General features: G+C 40.2%; 1 protein-coding gene across 1 annotated transcript in view; it reads left to right on the top strand.

The window, feature by feature from the left end:
• The window catches only part of LOC122790935 (protein Niban 2-like), a 1255142-nt gene that overhangs the window by 861788 nt on the left and 379059 nt on the right, over positions 1–14295 (top strand). The window lies entirely within an intron of this gene.

The raw sequence follows: 14295 nt of genomic DNA, 5'->3' as shown, positions 1-14295 counted from the left end.
CCTCTTCTCCGAAAGGTACTCATAAAGGCCAGGCAAGAAGAGCCAAAAATGATCCCGATTGCACCAGACTGGCCACGCTAGCACTGGTACCCAATCTTAAAAAACTTAGCACAAGGACCACCCTGGATTTTGCCTCAAATACCACATTTGCTGTCTCAGCACAACAATCAGTTACTCCACAGCCAGCTAAAGACACTAAACCTAGCTGCATGGAAGATTCTCTAGCCACGCAAGCAATGCCTCTCTCCAAAGCAGTTATGGATGTCATTCCGGAGGCCAGAAGGCCTAGTACCAGGAAAGCCTACTCGGATAAATGGAAGAGATTCTGTGCCTTGAACCAGGCTCACAGTCTTAATCCTCTTGTGCCAAACATTCCTCAGATACTACAATATTTGACTGGGATGCTGGACAAAGGCCTCTCCGTTTCATCCATCAAGATCCACGCCTCTGTCATCTCTGCATGTTACAACACGGATCCACCAATTTTCTCTAATCCTTTGCTAAAACAGTACCTCAGAGGGGCTAAAAACATAAGACCGCCCCATAGAGCACCTACTCCTACTTGGGACCTCAACTTTGTTTTGGAAAAATTGACGTTACCTCCTTTTGAACCAGCTAGCACAGCAGAATTAAAATACATTTCTTGGAAAACTGCTCTGCTGCTGGCACTAACTTCTGCAAGAAGAGTTTCAGAATGACAGGCACTAATGGCAGTGGAACCTTTCCTCATTTTCCACCAGGACAGGGTGTCCTTAAGAACTAATCCTACGTTTATGCCTAAGGTGGTTTCAAGTGAGTCTCTAAACCAAACCATTCACTTGCCTACTTTTTATCCAAAACCACAGAATAAAGGGGAAAGACTACTGCATTCATTGGACATTCACAGGCAGTTGTACTTCTACTTGGACAAAACCAAAGCTTTTAGAAAATCTGAGCAATTATTGGTAGCATATGCTGCAGCGGCACAGGGAAAAGCTATTTCAAAACAGACTATTTCCAAATGGATAGGACATTGCATACGTTTCTGCTATACGCACCATGGAAAACCTGTGCATAACAGCATTGGATCTCACTCCACCAGGGCAGCCGCCACTTCAACTGCCTACCCCAGAGGAGTACCTACCAAAGATATTTTGGAAGCAGCAACATGGAGTTCTGTGCATACCTTCACCAAGCATTACCATCTGCCTCCTATACTCTAAATCCAGAGCTGGCTTCGCCTCTACAGTGCTGCAGGGCCTTATAGCCACCCCTAATGCCTTATAGAACCAACCACGCTACCGCAGCTTTGGAATTCTACCCAAGTGTAATGACTGCAGCAGTGTCACATGATGAACATAGTACAGTTTTGTACCTACCATAAATGTAGATGTTCGAGTGTAGACACTGCTGCAGTCCAGGTTACCCTCCCTCCCTCTCCTTTTACTGGCTAGTACGTACCTAGTTCCTCTACCTTTTACTACCTCTGGGGAGTATTTGCTGGTAGCTGAAAGTATGTTTGCTTTTCTTATGTATGTTTTATTAGCAATTTGAATTGCCTACCTATTTGGGGGCAACTGACATCTGGGGCAAGAAAAACTGAAGAAAATGGCGTCTGCTGCATGTTATATACCCCTGCCGCACTGACGTCAGGGAGGAGGCGACAGCAACCGACGCCGGACCAAGACTTTGGAACTCAGGCCGGCTGGGGAGAACCGCCTGACGGCAGGATAACCCAAGTGTAATGACTGCAGCAGTGTCTACACTCGAACATCTACATTTATGGTAGGTACAAAACTGCACTTTCAGGTCACTGCTAATGGCACCTGCCTTCTTTTGATGTACATGTGTCTGTACCAGTTATAGTGCGAGTCCATGCATTGTATAGGTACCACCCATATGATAGCTGTCTTCTGGTGTGTTGTGTATTCTTTTGCTCTTCCCTCTACTGTGTTTCTCCAGTTTGTGTAGTACATCAGTTGATGTGTTACCAAAGTGCTGTCAAGCAGAACATTTCTTGCAAGTTCTTGAGAAATGTTTGAGTTATAACCTGACCGGCATGCTTATTGGGTGCCTCACTCTGTTTAGTGCTCAGCAGGAGATCATGCAGGACTGTGGTTAACAAAGGGAGCTGTAAAACTAGGTGCCCGTCTGAATCATGTACATTTTAACTTGCCTACAAAATAAACCTGAGTAAGTCACTTCAGTTTCTCTTAATTGTGATAGACCACTGAAAAAGGAGTTTGTGTTGGTATGTTAGTATGGGTGCCTGATGCCATGTAAATCAAATTCTACAACCTCCTGATTTGAAAGCAAACTAGGCAGGGGTGGCTCGTGATATCGGACTGCAGCCCTCCCAGCTGTAAAATAAAAACAAAAAAGAAAAGAACTAAAATAAAATAAACGCGAGTCCCGAAAATCGTGCATGTGCACTCGCTCGTTTTCCTGATGTCAGACTGCTGGTGAAGCAGTCTGGAGCATGCGCATAAAATCCCAGACTGTCTCACCAGCAGTCTGAATTGACTGCTCAACATTTCACTCCAGATATACCAGAAGTCTATCTGCATAGACTGGAAAGGGATCAGACTGCAACGTCTGCAAGCTGGAAAGGACGTGCTCTCTCTCGCGGGACCGTCTAACGTCAGGGATTGGCTGGATGGATTATTTGAAGGCTGGGAAGGACGCGCGGGACTTGACCAGATGTGGATTATTGAACAGATCATGACTTCGGGTGGAGTATGGCTGGTGTATTTGAACAGATCGTGGATGCTTGGCAGTGTGCGTGTGTGAATGCCCCAATTGCAGTGGCTAGAGAGAACATGTAACCTGGTGGTGGTTAGAGATCAGGCTTTGAACCCTGTACCTTGAGTGCAGGTAATAAGAGCCTGAATTCCCTACCCACCACCATTTGTGAAATTTTGCAGATTTTTGCCTCATTTTGTTCTGTTCTGTTCCTCTTAACATCTGTGGTTTCTGAATACTTAAATGCTGAGATTTGTTGATACAGTGGTAGCATTGTTGCCTCACAGCTGCAGGTTCTCAGGTTTGATTCCTGGCTAGGGTGCCTTCTGTGTGGAGTCTGCATGTTCTCCCTGTGTTGGTGTGGATTTGCTTTGATGGTGCAGTGGTAGCGTTGCCTCACAGCTAGAGGTTTTCTGGTTTGATTCTTGGCTGGGGAGCCTTCTGTGTGGAGTCTGCATCTCCTCCCTGTGTTTACGTGGATTTGCTCTGGTGTCCTCCCCTGTTACAAAGACATGTGTCCCCAGTATTTCTCCCTGGGCCTCTGCTGAAAATTGTTTTTTGTTCCATCAGACTTTCCTGGGTAACAAATGTTAAATAAAATTGACAAGCATTTGAATTTCAGATGTCATATTCTTCAGAAAGTATATCGTAACACAAAACCTTTTGCTCTAGCAATTTTCTAAGTTTATAAGATGAATATTTGAAATTTGTCCGTATTTTTGGGACTGTATTTCCCCATTATTGGCTTTGTCCAGGTTTTTTGTGCTAAGGTTGAGAGCTATGGCAAGAACTGAATTCACTGTATGTTTGATGGCTGTATTCCCCCATTACTGGGTTTGTCCAGGTGTTTTGTGTTAAGAGGTTGACAGCTATAGTGAGAACTGAATTCACTAAATGATAGCCATTTACGTTTTAGTCTAACTCTTTAACAAAGCAGCTGATTTGGCTTGGTGGGATGTTGCTCTGACTGTTTTGCACAGGGACCTGGATTCAAGACTGGGCAGTAAAATGTATGGTGGTAATACAGATTTTTAATCTACCAGCTTTCCAAGATTATACAAGCAGTGTTTGTGTCCCTGTTTTTTGGGCTTTTGTCGTCACCCCCCCCCCCCACACACACACACACACACAATGCTGCGAAGTTGAGATACAGTTGAGTATTGAGTATATTTTACAAGGAGCTGAGAGCTGTAGGGGAAGAGAAGTTTAGTACTGCTTATGCTGAGTCTGCTTTCATTGTTAATAGTACAACAGGTTATGTCCTTTACATGCAGAAGTCTGTGGATTCTACCCCCCCACCCCCCCAGGGGTGGATGCTGCCGTACTGAGAATGTCCTTTTTGGCGAAGATACTAACTATCAGCAGCCTCTTCATTAGTTACAGATCTCTTTAATGTGGAATTATTTAGATGACTTCTGCCGAGATTGTGCATATTTACTGATACTGGTGTATTGTACAAGTTTGAGTAGACTTTTTTTATAATGGAAATGTTCTCAGTTGGGCAGTTGTCATTATTGGTGCATGCATTTTGTTTCATCGTTTACTGGAAATTTTTCAAAACAAATTTAAAGCACTCTCTAACAACTACTGTATTATACAAGGAATATAATTTAATACAATCAGGAAGGCGTATCATACAACACATGTATGTTTTGTGTGCAAGGGGCCTATCATTTGAAAACAGCCCAAAGTTAATCTTTATACTACCCGAATGTATTTTCTATGAATGTGGATTTCACTGCTGTCTCGATGAATGTGAGTTTCAAGGACAGAGTTTTAATGCTAAGTCTATTTTCATTGTGGGACTGCATTGCTTTGTTTAGCAGATGTTTGTGTTTGTGCTGTAAAATACAAAATAAAACTTTCAAATAAAATCCAAATCATCGTAGAAGTAAAGCAGTATGCACATTGCAGTGTTTATGGTAAATGGGGTGAAATAACCAAGTAATGGGGCATTGGAATGGCTGCAGGGGGTGGCTCCATTTAACCATGATTTTGTGAGGGGAAAGGATGGCAAACTGACTGCCCCGGCTCAGCTGAGCTATACCTCTCAACTGTCCAGGTTTTCACAGAATGAATAGGTTTTTGCTAATTATTTTTGGTTTGTTCCTCAAAGTTTGTGGCTTTCTGGCAAATCATTTGGGAATTAAGTCACTAAATAATGACAGACATTGGGATTCAGACTTCATAACCTTAAGAAAAATGCATGCTAAAGCAAGACCTGTTCTATCAACTAAGTTTATACAAGAATAATTTTTAGTACTGTTTGTATGTTCCCCCAATATATTTGGCCTTTTACAGATTTCCTGCGTTAACAGGTTGAGAGTTGCATGCAAATTGCTTTATAGAACTGGGTATATCCAAACCTCTCCACTGTCCCCGATTTTTGGCTCAAAATGTTGCTCTCCCCTAATCCTTCCGCAAAATGTCAGTTTTGGAAGAAAACATGGAGGGTTTACAATTAATAAAGAACTGTAATAATCAGAGTTATAGATTACCTTTATTTCAGAAATGCATGTAGATTCGTTTATTTTGTCAGCTGCTCAAGCTAATATTAAAAAAATGTCCCTTTGCCAGGTTCCCAGCTGTATTGTGTGGCTATTTTATATTTTTGCATCACATTTTTGGTCCATTTTTCGTAAAATTGTGGTTTTCTGCCAAATTAGTGGCAAATCATTAAAGATTGAAGTAAGAAAATAGACAGACATTTCAGTTTCAGATTTCATACCCTTCAGAAAATTCATAGTAATGCAAGACGTACTATTCTATTAGAAAGTTTATAAGAACAATATTTAAATATTTCAAACTGTAGAAACTCTAACGAAGCAACCAGGCAAAACCACTATATGTTGAGGCCAATAAAAACTGTGCTCATTATAAATGAGCGCCTCCGCTAAATAGCTTCTTCAGGTCAAAGACAAATTTCTAACAATACACATTCCCTATATATAGAGATTCAAATAATGTATGACCAATCACTGACATAGCTTAATTCATTCTATTTAAAGCGATATCACAAATAATTTACATGTGAATAAAATAAGCCTCTGCTTATTGCAATGTCCATAAAATACAATAAAGTATGCATAAAAACATTTATGTATACATATTAAAAAAATATATATATATATATGCATATAAAAACTTTAAATACAAAACATAACATAAGGGACAAACTTACAATATTGTATTATATATATAAATATATATAAATGCATATTACACTCTACTTTAACTTTCATGTAATATTCCTGTGCTTATTCAAGAAGGGTTTAATTGTAGCTCTTTCATTCAGCCCACTGCCTCTATCAGCTCTGAGAATAATTATCCAGTTATTTTCTCTATATTCCGTATGATTCCTAATATCACCCTCCTGGATGCTAGTGGGAATGACCTCCAATGCTCTAAAGTTGTGTATATCCCCATATCGTGTGACATGATTTGCTAATGCATTGTGCTCAGAGCCCTTGCTGATATGATAAACATGTTCCCTTATCCTATCTCTAAAAATTCTATTAGTTTTGCCAACATAAAAAGAATGGCAATTTTGGCACTCAGCTAAATATACTACATTAGGGGTTTTACATGTAGCATTGGCACTTACAATTAATTCTTTCTGAAGGTCAGGGTGAAAATGTTTTTCTGAAATATCAATGTAAGTGCAAAAATTGCAACTTCCACATGGGGTGGTAGAACTCCCTTTATTACTTGCATAATGGAGCATTTATCCGGTTGGTTATTTGCGATCATTTGTTCTTTAATATTTAAATATTGTCCTTAATTTTGGGGCTGACCATGTCCAGATTTCTTGCTCTGAGGTTGAGAGGTATGAAATGTATTACGGTCATTGCAGTCAGCCAGAGACCTTTCAAGTTGGGACATACTTGTTGCACCCCACTCCCCCATGTAGTGACTCTGGATGTGTCCAAGCAAGGCAAGGAGCAGTTATGCGGTGTATGTGTGCAGAGTATCCCCCCCAATCCAAGGTAGATACAGGTACTACAGTGGCTTTTCATTTGTCTTGCTTGATTTTGCAGAATGTTGTGGTTTTCTGTCCTATTTTTATACGGTTGATTATGCTTCTTAAGAAAGTGCCTGTTGCTCTACGTTTAAGTAGCAATGATTTCATGACCATCAGGTAAGCTTGTCTGAGATTGTAAGATGCAAGTAAGCTTACTGTGGAAGAATTACCAACATTGAAAGGCTTTTTGTTGTTGCCATGCAGAGAATACTTAAATAACTAGATAACATATATAAGCCTTTGGTATTGAAAATGCGTATGACAGTATTTGTAATAAAGGACAGGATTACAGTATTTTAAGAAGCTCATTACCTTTGTTGGAACCTTGCCGTCATCACCCATAAACTAAACAGAATGCCAATCTATCATGTTTGGTCCGTAACCTGTGCAGTAATCCTTTAAGCAATTTATCTTGAGCTTGTTTCTTGTTTGCTGTTCATTGTTTACTTTAATCATGTTTTCCCAATGAAACTAGATAGTTGTCAGGCAGCAGTTCTTTTTTTGGATAAGGAACATTTTTTACAAGTGGGGGTATTACTGCTACTTTCAGCATGTTACTTGGTACTTTTTATAAAGATAAATATAAATTATAATTAGAACTGGAGTGCAAGAAGAAGTGGTTTGAAATGAGTGCTGCTTGTTTGTCTTGTACTTGATTTTGACTGGCAATCCAGTAATGTATTTAAAAGGTAATTTATTTTTTCATGCCTCACAACCTTTTTGTTTCCATCTAGAAATTAAGTAAGCTGTCATGCAGCCAATACATTGAAATATTTTTTTCTTCTACACTTCATTTTGTCTTGATTGGACTGTCATAATTACAGTTTGGCACCCAGGTCAGTGTATTTAATTAAAGTTCAACTTTTTGTGGTTTTGAGCATAGCTCCTCCTCTTTATAGTTGGCCACAACCCTTCACAATTGGCCCCACACATTCAGCTGTCTCCTGCAGCCCCCCTTCAATTTGAAGTTGCCACTGAAACTAGGAGTTGTCTCTGGTGCCTCTCCCTCTTCCTTTCAGGTTTCCCTTCCACCTACAAACAGAGAGACACATGCAGTACCATACATCTGTGCATCAAGACCATTTTGCTCACTGATACTTAACATTTTTTATTTATTTTATTTTACATTTGTTAACCTGGGGTGTCTGAGCCGAAAAGCCCCTTTTGCAGCAGAGGCCCGGGGAGAAAAGCTCCACAAATTAAAATTACAGACACATTTAGTTATTTAGACATAATCAGTATACACACAAATTACAAGAGACATGTTTTTACAGTGGTATGCGGCACAAACAGTTACAGTGGAGAGAACAATCAAAAAAGATATTAATTTTAAAAATAAAGGTAAGTAATAGATTTGTGGTGTACAGCTGAACTTTGGAATGTAGGTAGAATACATACATAGTACACAGGTATAGTACATACATTGTAGATTAGCCAGTGTTTGAGAGTAAGATTGAAAAACTATTATAAATTGCTCTAGATTTAGTATGCATATGAACATAGGAAAGAAACTGTCCCTGGAGCTTCACTTAAACATGTAAAACTTACTGAAGTAAACATGGCTATTTGGACATCTGATGGAGTCTAGCAACTGTTCAAAAGACAGTGTGGCAAATTCTTGTTCAACAAGTCAGTGTTACTGAATACCACTGTTAGAAATTATTGATATCCTTTCCTCCATTGTTTGATCATGAAGTTAGAATATGTAGGAGATGATTGGTCTTCCTGCACAACAGGGGTGCAGGAGAGTTTGCTTCCTTTTCAAAAGAATGAAATCAGTGAGTGGTATTCAGCTATTAGAATTTTACTCTTACCAGATCATTCTTATCAAAGTAAGTGATTATTCATTTATGCTGTAGCTGCAAATGGTACTGTTACTACTGATTTTACTGGATCCTCCGCTGTTTACTTTTGTTTTTGCTAATTTGAATACTGCTAACATGCCAAGTGTTGGGTTTCCTCAGAAATAAGCTGTGTAATTATCCTGTGAGTCAAGGTAGCATCACTGCTGTTCTTTGGATTTAAACTGCTGCTGCCATTGTTTTGAATTTATTTGATTGGCGATTTTGTTTTTCATGTCTGCTTTAAATTGCTGAGCTGTATGTTAAGTCTTTATTTCCCATACAGAGCTACTATGTGTGCATCTGGACTATGTCAAGTGTCACCTTGCTTCATCACTTTTACATATACATCCAACTAGTATGGGTCACTACTGATTTAACGAGTTTTAAGTAAGAATTGTGCCCTTTTACATTCTGTATCCCATTTCTCTGATAAATATTACACTTTAGCTAACTTAATACATTACACCACTTAGTGAGCAGAATAAGCACCCGTTATCATTTCTCTTTTTAATTTATTATGGACTCCCAAGCCACATCCACACACTACATTGCTAGTCTGCTAGCACTAGGCACTTAGCAGTGTTTGAACTGCTTATTGTTACTTAGAACCTTTTAATTCTACCACCACAGTCCATTTGTAAGAAGTGCAATTGCATACTTAAAGGGAAGTTTAATCTTGCATCCAGTTAATATGTGCAGCGCACAGTTTTGTCATGGCCTCTGTTCACTTCTTTTCACCAAAGCTCAAATATGGATTTACTGAGGTATGTAAAATTGGTTCTTAAGCCTCAAAGGCAGCTAAATGGAGTTGTGCATATTACACCTTTATTCATTGAAAATAATCAGAGGCAGCACTATATGGATCTACTTTGCTCTGAAGGTGTCGTGGGTCAGTCTTGGTGAAAGGTAATGCCCTACTCATAGGGGACTCCATAGTGAGACTTGAACACTACTTACAAAGTTTAGCAAATATAGGGTGATTGTGAACTGATTTCTAGCTGCCAGGATACAACAGGTGACAAGGGTTCTCAAGACACTTCAGTGAAGAGATAGCTGTGACGTGGTCATTGTTAATGTGCATGTGAAAGACTTGGAATGCCCTGCTTTGATTATATAAAGAGGGACATGACTGAGCTGTCTGAGCATGCTTCCATGACTGATATGCAGCTAATCTTGAGCAGGATCCTTCCGTAGTTAATGATGTCTCATTGATGTCTCGTTGATGATGCTGCCTAAGGGGGAGGTGTGGTCTAAAAGAGGGGAGTTGCTCTCAAGTGTAATCATCAAGCATTGTGGAGGGGTGCTGAAGGGAAAAAATAAAGGTGATGGAGCATATAAATTAAAAAAGACAGATGGCAGAGCTGCAGTGATGTCCGTAAGGTCCATGACTGGCCCCAGCAACACTGGAGAGCAAGTCTGGGGGGAATGGCTAGTAGGCCTGGCATGGACATGTGCCACTAGGATCCAGGCCAGTAAAAATGAGGTAAAAGGAAACCAAAAAATGCCCTTCAAGACTTGACAGTACTGACCTCAGTGTCTGTGCAGTCGTCAAGAAATCCACCTTGCCGAAAGTTTAACTGGTTGCTTTTAAAAGTACATGTGAAGTATGCTTGAATATTTTGAATATATTGCATTCAGTCAGAGAAGCAGGTGGTAGAATCGCATTTTGTAAAGACATAACTAAAGCTAAAACAAATGCATTATTTTTACTACAAGTTAAATGCACAAATTATCAAAACACACAAGGGAGAAAAAATAACACTACAAGTAGTTTTCAGATGCACTAAAAATGTGCCACCATGCATATAACTGTGAACCACAGGAAGAGATGGTTTTGGGCACATTCTAGGTGTTGAAAAGAGCGTTCTTGGCAAACATTAAAAACTGAAGCAATGCTAATTCTGTAAACTCTAACTGTACCCAGACTTAGGAATGTGTTCCATTCTTGCCATAGTGCTAGAAACCTAAAACATTTGGAGAAATTAAAAAGGGAGTGATGTGTTGGCTTGTAGGTAGGGAACTTGAAAGTCTGAGGACATGCAATTTTGTTGATCATTTAAGTTATGTAATCTCTCAGCATTTGTTTGAGTGCATGACATCCAGATAATATCCCACAGAGCTGGCACCAAATAATGTGACGTCCCTTACAATCCTGGGTCAGTAACTAAAGAGCTTCAATCCTCACTGCTGACTCCAGTGTGAGACTCGCTTAGACAGGATTAATATTTCACAATTTTCCCCTAAGAACACAAAAAGAAAATGCTGTATAGCCTGGGACTGGACTGTATACTTCTGTCTACTCCTAATGTAACTCCTTGTTGCACACTTCAGGAGAGTGAGTTTAAGACCCATCACTCACACTTTAATAAAATCTCACACATCAGTACAGTTCTGGAAAACCTCTCCCAAATTTCTACCTGCTCCCCTTCCCCGAAATAATACAGTAATGCTGCCACCAGTCAGAGTGTCTTCATGCCCTTTAAAGGGGTGTCCAATTAAGAAAGTTAAATATTAAAACAGATGGTAGCAAATGACCTAAGGAGCCATGCTTTGAGTGGCCCTGGGAATTATCAAAGCAAGTATAAACACACTCAAGTCACTAAAGAAAAACACTTACCAGCCACAATGTAAGTTAATAAAAATGATATTGAGCAAAATGATTAAAATATAAAACAGTAATTACCAGTAAACAGAGCTCAGTCACCAGGAAAATGAATCAGTGCTGAAGGATATAAATCAAACATTTAGAAAAAAACTAACTGATTAGTTATAATTTTCCTATCTGACTAAAGAACACTGTCCCTGATTTAAATTAGTACAACAGACCAAAGGCAGGCTTACAGTTCTTGGTGAGTTCTTTTGGGTATCCACTGCACAGTACATTTGTCACTGGCTGCTAACTGACTTCTGACTGTTAACTGTCTTTAGCAGGTTCTTTTATAGACTAGCCTGTTACAACTCTTCTGGTTCTAATTTTCATTTCATATTTTGAAAATCAACCAACTGCTGTTTTCTAAAAGTTCCTTCCTGTCTTTCAGCTTCTGACAGCAACACACAGCAACTGTCAACATTCTGTTATCTGCAGATCAGCTGAATCTGAGATAGTTTGCCTTTAGAATCTTTCTTCACTTACGTGATCAATTAAAAATATAAAAGGACACAATCTGTTCAAACAGATTATAAATCAATGCGCAAGAATTATTTACAATATCGCTAGAGGTTAATTTCTTACATTCTTCCCCCTCCCCATGACTCGAGCATGATTTTCAAATGACCCTTGGAAAAATTACACTTGATAAAAATGGGGTCTGTCTGGGAATATCAACTCTGTCCTCTCCTAGGTGATCCATTTGCATTGGTATTATTAACCCAACTGCAGAATTCCTCTCCTTCTGAGGAAGCTTAGCTGAGCACAGACCCCACCCCACAATTTGATGCATTTACATGCACAACAAATTCTTTACTTTTAATCTGAGCTGGCCAGTCCAGCGGGTCCTCCCAAAATCTCAAGTTTTTGGAATGCCTGTTCGCAATCTGTGGTCCGCACTACCTTTTCCAGTTTATTTTTCCTAGTTGGGTCATTAAGGGGTGCAGCCAATGCACCACAGCTTGGCACAAATTTTTCACAGTACCTCGCTGTCCCTAGAAATGCTCTCACTTGCTTTTTAGTAACAGGAACTGGCCATGCTTGAATAGCTTCCATTTTGACATGTTCTGGCCTAATTTTACCACTCCCCACTCTGTCCTTAGTATGTGACCTCTGCCATATCTACCTGACCCTTAACTGGATTTAATGGTTAGTACTGCCTTTTTAAACTAGTTTGCAAAGGCCCATAGCATAGTCTTTAATGTAGAGTTAAGTCTGGGGATAGTAGGGGGTGGTTTTTAAGTGTTTCACCCCACAGCGCTTCCACAAACATGTCAGCAAATCTGACATGAAGCTGGCACCTTGATCAGTCAGTATCTCCAGTGGAAAAACTACCCTGTTGAAAATTTCTAGTAAAGCATTTACCACCTTTTCTACATCAATATTACCTGCAAAAGGAGCATTAGGAACTGCAGCTAGAAGTGGCAGAGACTGTAGGCTCCACCAACTGCCAATACTACCTCACCTTCCAGCCCTTGCTTAGGAGTCCAGTCTTTATACAACAAACCTTTGTTTCTGTATACAGACTCCCCTCTTCCTTGAGTCTCAGGTGCTTCCTTAGCCATTCTTTGTAAAGTTGTCTTTTTCAGCTCTACATTTGTGACCCTCCCAAGTGAGCAGAAAGCTTAGTAACTTCCAACAACTGTACCTCACTGTCAATCTGAGTATGATCACTCTTCTCCATCCTTGCAGTCACCATGCCCAAGGGAGCATCAGTACCTCCCAGCAGCTATGGCTCACTTTCAGACTTACTGCTACAGGATAGCCTATTCTCTGAAACAGCCATCACACCAGTCATAGCTTCAGGTATGACATCTGTCTGGGTCTCCTCCAGGCTGCTGGACCTGCATGCCTGTGTCCAAGTTTGACTGCTGTCACTTTATGTGCACAAGGTACTGCATCATTGGTGCCATTCCCCATTAGGGCATCTGCAGGAATATCTTCAAATACACCTACCTGCTTGCTTCCTCTTCCACCCTCCCGGTCAAGATGAACCCTAGCCAAAGGTATTGGGAATGGGGTCCCTCCCAAAGCTCTGACTGTACTATCCAAGCAAGTACTTCTCTTCTCTAACCACTGCAAGCCTCTCAATGGTTATATCAGAAGCTGTTTCTCTCAACAGTAACCTGTTTACCCTTTGTTAAGATAGGATATAACTTTCAGTGACTGGCACCCCTGTTTCCAAATGACTTACCACTGGCAGTTTATCATCACCACTTGCTGGCTCCCTCACCTTCTGTTTCTCACCTTGCCTTGATGGACATTTGACTGCTATGTGGCCTCTCTGGTTACACTTGAAACATCTAATACCAAACTGTATACTGGGTCTAATGGTTTCCCCTGTTAGTGGTGTATTCTCAGTGGTTTAGACTGCCTCCCTGAGTTACCTTATATCCATGTACAGCACAAAATATCCCTTTCTTATGCATTGGTGCCCTGCTTGCTACATAGAGATTTCCTTTTCTCCCCAACTCCTGTGCAGAGTTGCTCTGTCTGATAACCAGATTCTTATGTCATCAGGCTAAGTACTGATGCCTTGTTCCCTCACCAAATGGTCTGGCAGTGCATTAAAAGTGGTGACCTGACACCCACTCATCCATCTGAAAGTAAGTACTTAAATCACCAGTATGATCACATACACTTTCATCTGCCTTGTGTCTGTGTTCACAAAACTTTTTCCTATAAGCTTCAGGTGTTAATTTTAAATTGTATAGAAGACCGTTCTTAATTTTAACATAAGTCAAACAATCTTCATCAGACACTTTTTTGATATGGTCTGTAAAGCTTTACCATGGAGTAAGGGAGTCAGAACTGAACCCAGAGCTCAAAATCAACATCGTACTGTCTACGTACCCTCTCAAGTATATGAATAAAACATCATACTGTCTACGTACCCTCTCAAGTGTATAAATAAAACCATCAGTCATCCCCATTCCTGTACTGAAGAAAAGCTTAGTGACATTTACCACTCCTGGAGTCTGGTTATTCCCTTCCCCATTATCTGCATGACCCTCTCAAAGTGTAAGAAACAGTACTTCATGCTGGGCTGTCTCATTTTCCTC

The sequence above is a fragment of the Protopterus annectens genome, chromosome 16.part0 (assembly GCF_019279795.1).
Source record: "Protopterus annectens isolate FY-2018-M chromosome 16.part0, PAN1.0, whole genome shotgun sequence".
Lineage (NCBI taxonomy): Eukaryota > Metazoa > Chordata > Ceratodontiformes > Protopteridae > Protopterus > Protopterus annectens.
This window is presented reverse-complemented; position numbering and strand designations above follow the sequence as displayed.